The sequence below is a fragment of the Crinia signifera genome, chromosome 11, assembly GCF_055691185.1.
Source record: "Crinia signifera chromosome 11, ASM5569118v1, whole genome shotgun sequence".
Classification (NCBI taxonomy): Eukaryota; Metazoa; Chordata; class Amphibia; order Anura; family Myobatrachidae; genus Crinia; species Crinia signifera.
The window spans coordinates 66,481,018-66,492,203 of record NC_139227.1 but is presented as its reverse complement, the minus strand read 5'-3'; the positions used below and the strand labels follow the sequence as shown (position 1 = coordinate 66,492,203).

Sequence of the window (11,186 nt, the reverse complement as noted above, 5' to 3'; positions counted from 1 at the left end):
TTCTCAGTTTGACCCCAACCATTTTTGCACATAAAGTTCAACTATGTGGTAATTAGACCTTGAGAAATTTTGCACGTACCGTTGAAATATGCTGTTCAATTCTTTACTTGTAATAATCCTTATTTATAAAGAAGCATTCTGGACTACAAATCCAGACGTACAGGTTAAATTCTTAGATTGTCCGGAACCATTTTTGCACATAAAGGTAATTTCTGGGATAATTATACTAAAGTGAGCACTCTGGACTATGAATCCAGTCATCAAAGTTCAATTCTTAGATTGCCTGGAACCATTTTTGCACATAAAGGTCATCTCTGTGATAATTATACTAATATGATCCTATTTTGAAGCTAGCCCTCTAAGCCAATAGTTTGAAACTGTTTCCGGAATGTGGGTCCATGGTGTAATGGTGAGCACTCTGGACTCTGAATCCAGCGATCCGAGTTCAAATCTCGGTGGGACCTTTGTATTTTATTGCACTTACAGTTCAAATATCTTGTTCAATCTTGTACTTTTTACTAATGTTCATTTTCAGGGTAGCACTCTGGATCATGAATCCACCATCCAACGTCAATTCTCAGTTTGACCGAAACCATTTTTGCACATAAAGTTCAACTATGTGGTAATTAGACCTTGAGAAATTTTGCACGTACCGTTGAAATATGCTGTTCAATTCTTTACTTGCAATAATCCTTATTTATAAAGAAGCATTCTGGACTATGAATCCAGACGTACAGGTTCAATTCTTAGATTGTCCGGAACCATTTTTTCACATAAAGGTAATTTCTGGGATAATTATACTAAAGTGAGCACTCTGGACTATGAATCCAGTCATCCAAGTTCAATTCTTAGATTGTCAGAAACCATTTTTGCACATAAAGGTCACCTCTGGGATATTTATACTAATATGACCCTTTTTTGAAAAGCTAGCCCTCTAAGCGAATAATTTATGATTGTTTTCAAAATGTGGTTCCATGGTGTAATGGTTAGCACTCTGGACTCTGAATCCAGCGATCCGAGTTCAAATCTCGGAGGGACCTTTGTATCTTATTGCACTTACAGTTCAAATATCTTGTACTTCTTACTAATGTTCATTTTAAGGGAAGCACTCTGGATCATGAATCCAGCCATCCAACGTCAATTCTCGGTACTTATGTAATATCTGGGCTACCTTTTTTTTATGAGACCGTGTCCCCTCGCGGGGCTCGCTGCGCTCGCCACGCTTCGGGCACGGTGGCTCGCTGCGCTCGCCACACTATATAAAATCAACTCCATGCATTGTTGGATAGTAGGGGTATGAAAAAATGGGGTGCATTTAACATGGGAGCCCAGATAATACATAAGTACCCAATTCTCAGTTTGACCCCAACCATTTTTGCACATAAAGTTCAACTATGTGGTAATTAGACCTTGAGAAATTTTGCACGTACCGTTGAAATATGCTGTTCAATTCTTTACTTGTAATGATCCTTATTTATAAAGAAGCATTCTGGACTACAAATCCAGACGTACAGGTTAAATTCTTAGATTGTCCGGAACCATTTTTGCACATAAAGGTCATCTCTGTGATAATTATACTAATATGATCCTATTTTGAAGCTAGCCCTCTAAGCCAATAGTTTGAAACTGTTTCCGGAATGTGGGTCCATGGTGTAATGGTGAGCACTCTGGACTCTGAATCCAGCGATCCGAGTTCAAATCTCGGTGGGACCTTTGTATTTTATTGCACTTACAGTTCAAATATCTTGTTCAATCTTGTACTTTTTACTAATGTTCATTTTCAGGGTAGCACTCTGGATCATGAATCCACCATCCAACGTCAATTCTCAGTTTGACCGGAACCATTTTTGCACATAAAGTTCAACTATGTGGTAATTAGACCTTGAGAAATTTTGCACGTACCGTTGAAATATGCTGTTCAATTCTTTACTTGCAATAATCCTTATTTATAAAGAAGCATTCTGGACTATGAATCCAGACGTACAGGTTCAATTCTTAGATTGTCCGGAACCATTTTTTCACATAAAGGTAATTTCTGGGATAATTATACTAAAGTGAGCACTCTGGACTATGAATCCAGTCATCCAAGTTCAATTCTTAGATTGTCAGAAACCATTTTTGCACATAAAGGTCACCTCTGGGATATTTATACTAATATGACCCTTTTTCCTTTTTTGAAAAGCTAGCCCTCTAAGCGAATAATTTATGATTATTTTCGAAATGTGGTTCCATGGTGTAATGGTTAGCACTCTGGACTCTGAATCCAGCGATCCGAGTTCAAATCTCGGAGGGACCTTTGTATATTATTTCACTTACAGTTCAAATATCCTGTTCAATTTTGTACTTCTTACTAATGTTCATTTTCAGGGAAGCACTCTGGATCATGAATCCAGCCATCCAACTTCAATTCTTAGTTTGACCAGAATCATTTTCACACAAACAGTTCAACTATGTGGTAATTATAATAAAGTTGGCCTCTTTTGAAGCTTTTAATCTAAGGAAAAATTTAAAAGTGGTATTGAAATGTGGATCCATGGTGTAATGGTTAGCGCTCTGGACTTTGAATCCAGTGATCCGAGTTCAAATCTCGGTGGGACCTTGAGAAATTTTGCACGTACCGTTGAAATATGCTATTCAATTCTATACTTGTAATAATACTTATTTATAAAGAAGCATTCTGGTCTATGAATCCAGACATACAGGTTCAATTCTTAGATTGTCCGGAACCATTTTTGCACATAAAGGTAATTTCTGGGATAATTATACTAAAGTGAGCACTCTGGACTATAAATCCAGTCATCCAAGTTCAATTCTTAGATTGTCCGGAACCATTTTTGCACATAAAGGTCACCTCTGGGATATTTATACTAATATGAGCCTTTTTTGAAAAGCTAGCCCTCTAAGCGAATAATTTATGATTGTTTTCGAAATGTGGTTCCATGGTGTAATGGTTAGCACTCTGGACTCTGAATCCAGCGATCCGAGTTCAAATCTCTTTGTATCTTTTTGCACTTACAGTTCAAATATCCTGTTCAATCTTGTACTTCTTACTAATGTTCATTTTCAGGGAAGCACTCTGGATCATGAATCCAGCCATCCAACTTCAATTCTCAGTTTGACCAGAATCATTTTCACACAAACAGTTCAACTATGTGGTAATTATAATAAAGTTGGCCTCTTTTGAAGCTTTTAATCTAAGGAAAAATTTATAAGTGGTATTGAAATGTGGATCCATGGTGTAATGGTTAGCGCTCTGGACTTTGAATCCAGTGATCCGAGTTCAAATCTCGGTGGGACCTTGAGAAATTTTGCACGTACCGTTGAAATATGCTATTCAATTCTATACTTGTAATAATACTTATTTATAAAGAAGCATTCTGGTCTATGAATCCAGACATACAGGTTCAATTCTTAGATTGTCCGGAACCATTTTTGCACATAAAGGTAATTTCTGGGATAATTATACTAAAGTGAGCACTCTGGACTATAAATCCAGTCATCCAAGTTCAATTCTTAGATTGTCCGGAACCATTTTTGCACATAAAGGTCACCTCTGGGATATTTATAATAATATGAGCCTTTTTTGAAAAGCTAGCCCTCTAAGCGAATAATTTAAGATTGTTTTTGAAATGTGGTTCCATGGTGTAATGGTTAGCACTCTGGACTCTGAATCCAGTGATCCGAGTTCAAATCTCGGTGGGACCTTTGTATCTTATTGCACTTATAGTTCAAATATCTTGTTCAATCTTGTACTTCTTACTAATGTTCATTTTCAGGGAAGCACTCTGGATCATGAATCCAGCCATCCAACGTCAATTTTCAGTTTGACCGAAACCATTTTTGCACATAAAGTTTAACTATGTGGTAATTATAATAAAATTGGCCTCATTTGAAGCTTTCAATCTAAGGAAAAATGTATATATTTTTTTGGAATTGTGGTTCCATGGTGTAATGGTTATCATACTGGGTTCATGCTCCACCCTCCTCCGGTCATCCGGGAGTTCTCAAGACTCTAGAGATTATTCGCCGGTCATATTGGTGGCCTCACATGAAAAAAGAAGTCCAGGATTTCGTGGCCTCATGTCCTACCTGTGCCCAGCATAAAGTCCATTGTCAGTCCCCTGTAGGTACTCTGATTCCATTCCCCATTCCCACGCCTCCCTGGACGCACATTTCCATGGACTTCATTTCCGAGCTCCCAAAGTCTCAAGAATGCAATACCATCTGGGTGGTGGTAGACCGTTTCTCCAAAATGGCACATTTCATACCCCTGACTGGTCTGCCCTCAGCTCCCAACCTCGCCCAGATATTCATTCAGCATATCTTCCGAATTCATGGACTCCCTGCAGATATTGTCTCCGATCGCGGAGTGCAATTTGTTGCCCACTTCTGGAGAGCTCTCTGTTCTGCCCTGAAGGTAAAATTAAACTTTTCCACAGCGTACCACCCGCAGTCCAATGGGCAAACAGAGAGAGTCAACCAGGACCTTGAAGCATACCTCTGCCTGTATGTCTCCTCGTCACAAGATAACTAGGTTAGTGTGTTACCCTGGACAGAATTTGCCCATAAATTCAGATACCATATAGCTACCGGCTACTCTCCTTTCTACGTAGTGTACGGTCAACATCCTCGACCACCAGTCTTTGTGTCGTTACCTGCTCTGGAAGTGCCTGCCGCATCTTCCACACTCAAACATTTCTCACAAGTTTGGAAAAATGGCCATGCCTCACTCAAGAAAGCCTCAAAGAGATACAAATTCTTTGCTGACCGTAAAAGGAGAGCAGTTCCCCTGTTGAAACCCGGAGACAAAGTATGGTTCTCTACCCAAAATCTCTACTTAAGAGTCCCTTCTATGAATTTCGTCCCACGGTTCATCGGGTCATTCCCTGTGACTCAGATGATCAATCCCGTAGCTTACAAGTTGAAGCTACAGTCATACTTGAAAATCCCGATCTTCCCCTGAGCTCCCCAGAGTCTATACCCGCCGGGGAGTTGAATTTGAGGTCAATAAAGTAGTGGATTCTCGCAGACAATATGGAAGCATCCAATATCTCATCGATTGGAAAGGCTATGGACCAGAAGATAGAAGCTGGATCAATTCTGCCGATGTGCATGCTCCTCGTTTGATTGCAGCTTTCCACAGAGACAATCTGAGCAAGCCCAAAGGGTGTTCGGTGCCCACCCTTAAAGGGGGGGGGTACTGTCAGGAACCCCAGTTCTCTTGCCGCTCGCGTGTGCCCCTTACCGGCACGCTGGTGTAATCTGCTCCGCAAATCAGCTACTGGTACAGTCTGCAACCCCTGGCGTGATGTCTCCTGCTCTCAGGTCATTCCCTGCGCCACCTAGAACTCCAGGTGTGTTCCCTGTTCGGATTGCAGGTCACATGATCCAGGTAAACTCCAACTCACTTCCTGGTCAGTGTGCTGCTGCTGCGGCTAATTCCCCAAGCCTGCGTCTGATTCCCTAATTACTTGGAGGGATAAAAATTTGCTTCACAGTCTCCTCCCCATCTTGAACAACTCATCAGTTTCCCCTGTGAGTTCTCCAGTGTCAAGCTCCTTTCAAAGACTCCCCACTTGCTCCAGAGGTCCGGTTACCTGAGTCCGCTGTTACCTGTTACATCCTCAGCGTCCCTGGTTATTCCACTCCTGCCAGAAGCTTCCGCGAGTTCCATCTGCCGTGTGATCCAGCTCTCTCTGTGCAGCCCAGGTTACCTTCTCAGCGTCCGGATACCAGTGGGTTCCCATGCCCATCACCCCCCGGCTTCCAGGCTGCTCCAGTGATCCCCAGTGATCACCATCGATTCCCATTGATGCCCCCCCCCCGGCTTCCTGGCCGCATCACCAAGTATACCTCTCCGGCTCCCAGGCCGCATCACAAGTACTCTCCTCTGGCTTCCAGGCCACATCACAAGTACTCTCCTCCGGCTTCCAGGCCGCATCACAAAGTACTCTCCTCTGGCTCCCAAGTCGCACCATCGATTACCATCGACCGGCTCCCAGGCCGCATCCCACGGTACATAATCCCCTATACTGTGTACACCTTGCTACCCACATTCCTCTGTGCCCTCTGTGTTGCTACCAAGCATTCAGTGCCATCGATCACCATCGATGGTTTAAGTACCCCATAGCATTGTTGCTCTACCAGTCTCCAGAGTATCAAACCCTGCCTAAGTCACAGAGGAACCTGGGCAGAGGGCCGCGACCTGGTCGGCAGTTGCAGCTAAGTCTATATACCATTGCGGGGGTCACTGGTGAATACCGCTGTTGGCTTAGACCCCGTTCATCTGCTTAATGTTTCAGCCAATCCTCTGTGTCCCCGGCAGGTCACCAGTCTCCATTCCTCCGTGCATGAGCTCCAGATATCTCAAGCCTCCCAGCTTCCGATTCCCAGCGCCCTCCACTGGCTCACCCAGGTTAATGCCGGGAACACAGCAAGTCCAGGCCGTAACACCTTGCCACTGATTGTTGTTTTTCGTGTATTTCATTATTGTGTTGTTTTGATTGTTCGTATGTAAACATCTGGCCCAGGTGTTGTTTTATTGCCTACTAAGGTTGCTCACCTAAATAGTTCAATTTATTTCCATTACTGTCATGTTAAAGTTTTTCATTATGGCGGTATGTTCCACCTTTATGGAACGCAAGCACAGACAGTGTATTATTGTCCTAGTTACTAACGCAACGTCACTTCCGGTGCAGCGCTGGGCGGCTTGGTCAGTTAGCTAGGTCTGCCTATGCCTCATCTGTTGATTAATTATCTAGTGGGGACAGCATCTATGATTGCGCTACCCCAGGTTCGCTGTTACTGAGTATGAACGAATGGCTGTGTGTTCCAGTACTTTGGAACGCACGCCACTTCCGGATTTACGGCTTACATCGTTTTTTTTTTTATTTCTAGGACAGTAAATCAGTTTATTTGGCTCCCATTTAGCTTACTAGGTGTTTTTAACCCCTTCCCGACCAGGCCTTTTTTGTTAATTTTTTTTTTTTTTCCTCCTTGCGTTCAAATAAGCGTAACTTTTTTAATTTTCCGGCTATATAGACACATGAGGGCTTTTTTTTTGCGGGACAAGTTGTACTTTTTAATGGTACCATTTACTATACCGTATAATATTCTGGGGAATCAGGAAATAATTCAATGTGGGGTAAAAAAAAAAAAAAAACGCCATTCCACAATTTTGCGCTGGTTACGTTTTTTTTGGAGTTCATAGTTCGTTTAAAATGATGGGTTATCTTTATTCTATGGGTCGTTACGATTCTGGTGATACCAAAGTTATATAGTTTTCGTTATGTTTTACCACTAAAAAAAAAAATAGCAACTTTTACGGTTTTTCTAATTTGCGTCGCGTCGCCATGTTCTGCGGCTTATAACTTTTTTATTTTTCCACCTACGGACCTGGGTGAGGGCTCATTTTTTGCGGGCTGAAGTGTACTTTTTAATTAATACCATTATGGGATATGGGCGACTTTCTGATCTCTTTTAGTTATTTTTTTTTGGGTAGGCGATGCGACCAAAAAACGTAGTTTTGGCGTTGGGAATTATTTTCCGTTTACGCCTTTAACCGTGCGGGATAACTAATGTTATATTTTAATAGATCGGACTTTTAGGAACGCGGCGATACCAAATATGTTTATTTTTTTATTTTTTATTTATTTTTATTTGTGAAATGGGGAAAGGGGGGTGATTTGAACTTTTAATATTTTTTTATTTTTTTTGATTTTTAAACTTATTTTTTTTTTTTTTTTTTACTTTTACTACAAGGCCCCCTAGTGTACTTGACCACTAGGGGGCGCGATCGCCTGTACTAGGTTCAGCCATAGAGCTCTATGGCTGAACATAGTGATTTTCAGCACTTTCTATTACATCCTGCCTCAGGCAGGATGTAATAGGAATACTGACACGGCCAGCACAGGGGTCTACATTAGACCCCTGGCTACCATGGCAACCGATCGGCACCCTCCGATCTCGCCGCGGGGGGCCCCGATCGGCACCGGAGGGGGGCGCCCCCCCTCCGATCAGCTATTTAAGCACTGCGGGCGCTTTGCCCGCGGTGCTTAAAGGGTTAAACGGCCACGATCGGCGAACTCGCCGCTCGTGGCCGTGAGAGCAGGTACCTGGCTGTAATATACAGCCATTACCTGCTCTCTTTCAAGCCAGCTCACTCCGTGAGCTGGCTTGATTCCCCCGCAACCGACATATGACGTAAATGTACGTCATATGTCGGGAAGGGGTTAAGCACTGAGGCTAAACTCTGTGTTATGTTTAAAGCCTTGAAACAGGACATTTAATAAATATTGAGCAATTTTGAGCTGACACATTTTGATTGGTTGTTATGTGAGCTTCTTGTCCATGTGGGTATATAAGTCAGACCCTGGGCCATTTGGAGATAGGTCTCTGATGACGATTGACGATGCCTGATTACTGTTTGTTATGTTACATTAAAGATGAGTAAGTAACTTTTACCAAAAAGGACTTTGTCAGCTGTGAATTGGTGAGTGCTCTCCTTTCTCCTTGTACTAATGGACTTCGCTGTACCCTGACGTATGACGACGGGGTGAAGGCAGACTGCAGTGGGGAGCTCCGTCAGAACAGGGCACACAAGCATCTCATGTACGCGCACCCCCTTCCAAATGGCGGGGCCTGGCGGCTGGGGAGGGCTAGCGATTCTATCGCCAGCCCTCGCAAAGCTGAGGCCGGCTCCATCTGTATGTCAATTGTGACATGGCTTTGGGGCACTGCAAGCAAGAACGCAGACAAAGATTGGCACAAGTTCACTACAGATCCTACACATGTACCTATTAGCAAACATTGGGGTTGTGTATCAACCACTGGGTACATGGGGTAGTGTATAATAAAAATGCCCCATGCTTTTTCTAATTCTTTCTGATGTGACCTGCTACAGTCAGTGAGAGGGGCACTGCCAATGTAAATCATAGAACATACATTTCAGTTCCATTTAGACTGCAAACTCTCTACCATTGTCCCCACATCCACTGTACCCCGGTCACCGGCACCTCTGTTCCTGTGTCCCCTCCACCTCTGTACCCACAAAGTCTTTGTCCCTGCATCCCCGCTTTACCTGGATATTGGCTCATTCCGTGTGGCATAATGTGAATTTCATCTCAATACATGTGGCTTAATGTGAATTTCATCTCAATATGTGTGGCATAATGTGAATTTTGACTTATTCCGTGTGAATTTTGATTTATTCAGTGTGGCATAATGTGAATTTTTAAAGTTAGTATAGTTTCTGCTGGGTGTGGGAAGATATGCCAGGCTGCAGTTAGGAGGCTATGTACATTGACATTTCCACCTATCACTCTCTGCCCATTATCTGTACCCCCATCTTCCTGTCCATCATCTTTCCCCCTATCAGGATCTCCCCACCATCTCTCCCCTCTGCCCAGCAACTGCCCCCCTCCTCTTCCCACATCTGTCTCCCCTCTCTCTGCCCAGCATCTCTCTCTACATCTGTCCCACCCCTCTCTGCCCAGCATATGGGTGCCTCTCCCCATCTCTCTGCCCAGCATATGGCGGCCCCTACCCCTCTCTCTGCCCAACATATGGCAGCCTCTCCCCCTCTCTCTGCCCAGCATATGACTGTCCTGCCATCTCTCTGCTCAGCATCTGGCTTTCTCCCTTCTATCCTTATTTCTTGTACCACATCTATCATTTCTATTTTCCATCCATTTTCCAACAACAACTGTTCCTCTCACATTTCCCATTCTCATGGATTCCCTATTTTATTCCTCTTCTGCTTTCTTCACACCTTATGTCACTACTACTTTGGGTATTAGGTGTATAATGTACATTACTACTGTGGATTTTATGTGTAATGGGCGCTACTGTGGGCGTTATGTGTAAGGGGCACTACTATTGTAGGTGTTTTCAGTTGGCACCACAGTGGGCGTTGTGTTTAAGGGGCACTAGGCTAGTGTGGATGGGAATACTATCCTGTTTTTAAAGTGTAGCTTTGAGGTAGGGCTGCTTTGTTCGGTTGTTGGTATAGCGGGTCATCTGGAAGTAGATCAACAAAGTTAAAGTTGACCACCCTTAGACGATCTAAGGTGGTCGACCATAACATGGTCTATCTACACTCGGTCGGCCCAGCATCCGGATACCGCTGTGTCCATATCCAGGTGCTGAGCTAACGTGACACATCCATCTATGTAAGTGACTACTGTGATCCTGTTGAGTATATGTTGTGTTTGCAGGCTCTTTTCACAGCGAGCCAGTATCAACAGCCTGAAGGTGAGAGTGTGTAATTAGCCTTGGGCTAAAAAAGTCCATTAAAAATTATAGCAAAAGCGGCACTTGTAGAAGTGCTTCATTGACAGGGGATGCTGTAATTAGACATTAGAGTCAGCTGCTGTCCAATCGCAGCAGCCCATGTCATTTAAACTTTTGACAGTGCCGCTTTGGCTCTCCCCTCCCCTGTGACCGGTACCCGGCTCCACCATCCTGATTCCCTGTCCCCCTGTTCTGGCTCCCCTCTGCCCTGATGCGCCTGGCTGGTATAATTGTATCTATTTCTGTCTGGCAGCAGGACAACTGAGGCCATGTGGGGGTTGTCAGCAGCAGCTGCCAGTGGCCAGGTGCAGTGGTGGCTTTGACAGTGCCTATCTGTTCACAGCCACGACCACATGTCACTGTCTGATTCACCGCTTACATAGAACAGTGCACCACCGGTTGCACCTTCAGACCTATGACCAACCCTATGGTTGTTCAGAATGTTCACAACAAGTAAGCCACTGGAGCCTTTACAACTGTGCATGGATTTGTAGTTACCGCCCACAAATGCTCAGTACCTGTCCCTCACTACTAGAATACATCCTCGCTGCATCACTAATCAATGTGATACTGGTGCATGCATTGTACATAAAGATTTGTTCAGCCACGAAAACATCGCCATTGTGTCCATCAGTGCCTTTTTCTCTGATAGTGTTGGACTGTCAGTGACACCCTAAAGGCCCCCATACATTAGGCCGACTTGTCCTAGGGACAAGTCGGACCCAATTTACCTGCGAGCCGCCCGGCAGCTCCCCGGGAGGCTCACATACAATTTGGCACTTGATGTGCCATTTTTTACATGGGATAAATCGCATGCGATTTATCCCATGTAAAAAAAAAACCCGGGGAGCTGCAGGGCGGTGAGGAGTAGTGGGGGCGGGCAGCGGCGGTGGTGG

At 44.0% G+C, this 11,186-nt stretch overlaps 1 non-coding gene across 1 annotated transcript; it reads left to right on the top strand.

Moving 5' to 3' along the window:
- Positions 1-3,633: 3,633 nt before the first annotated feature.
- Positions 3,634-3,705, top strand: TRNAQ-CUG (transfer RNA glutamine (anticodon CUG)). The gene has a single exon. It is a non-coding gene; the product is annotated as a tRNA-Gln (tRNA).
- The last annotated feature ends 7,481 nt before the right edge of the window (positions 3,706-11,186 follow it).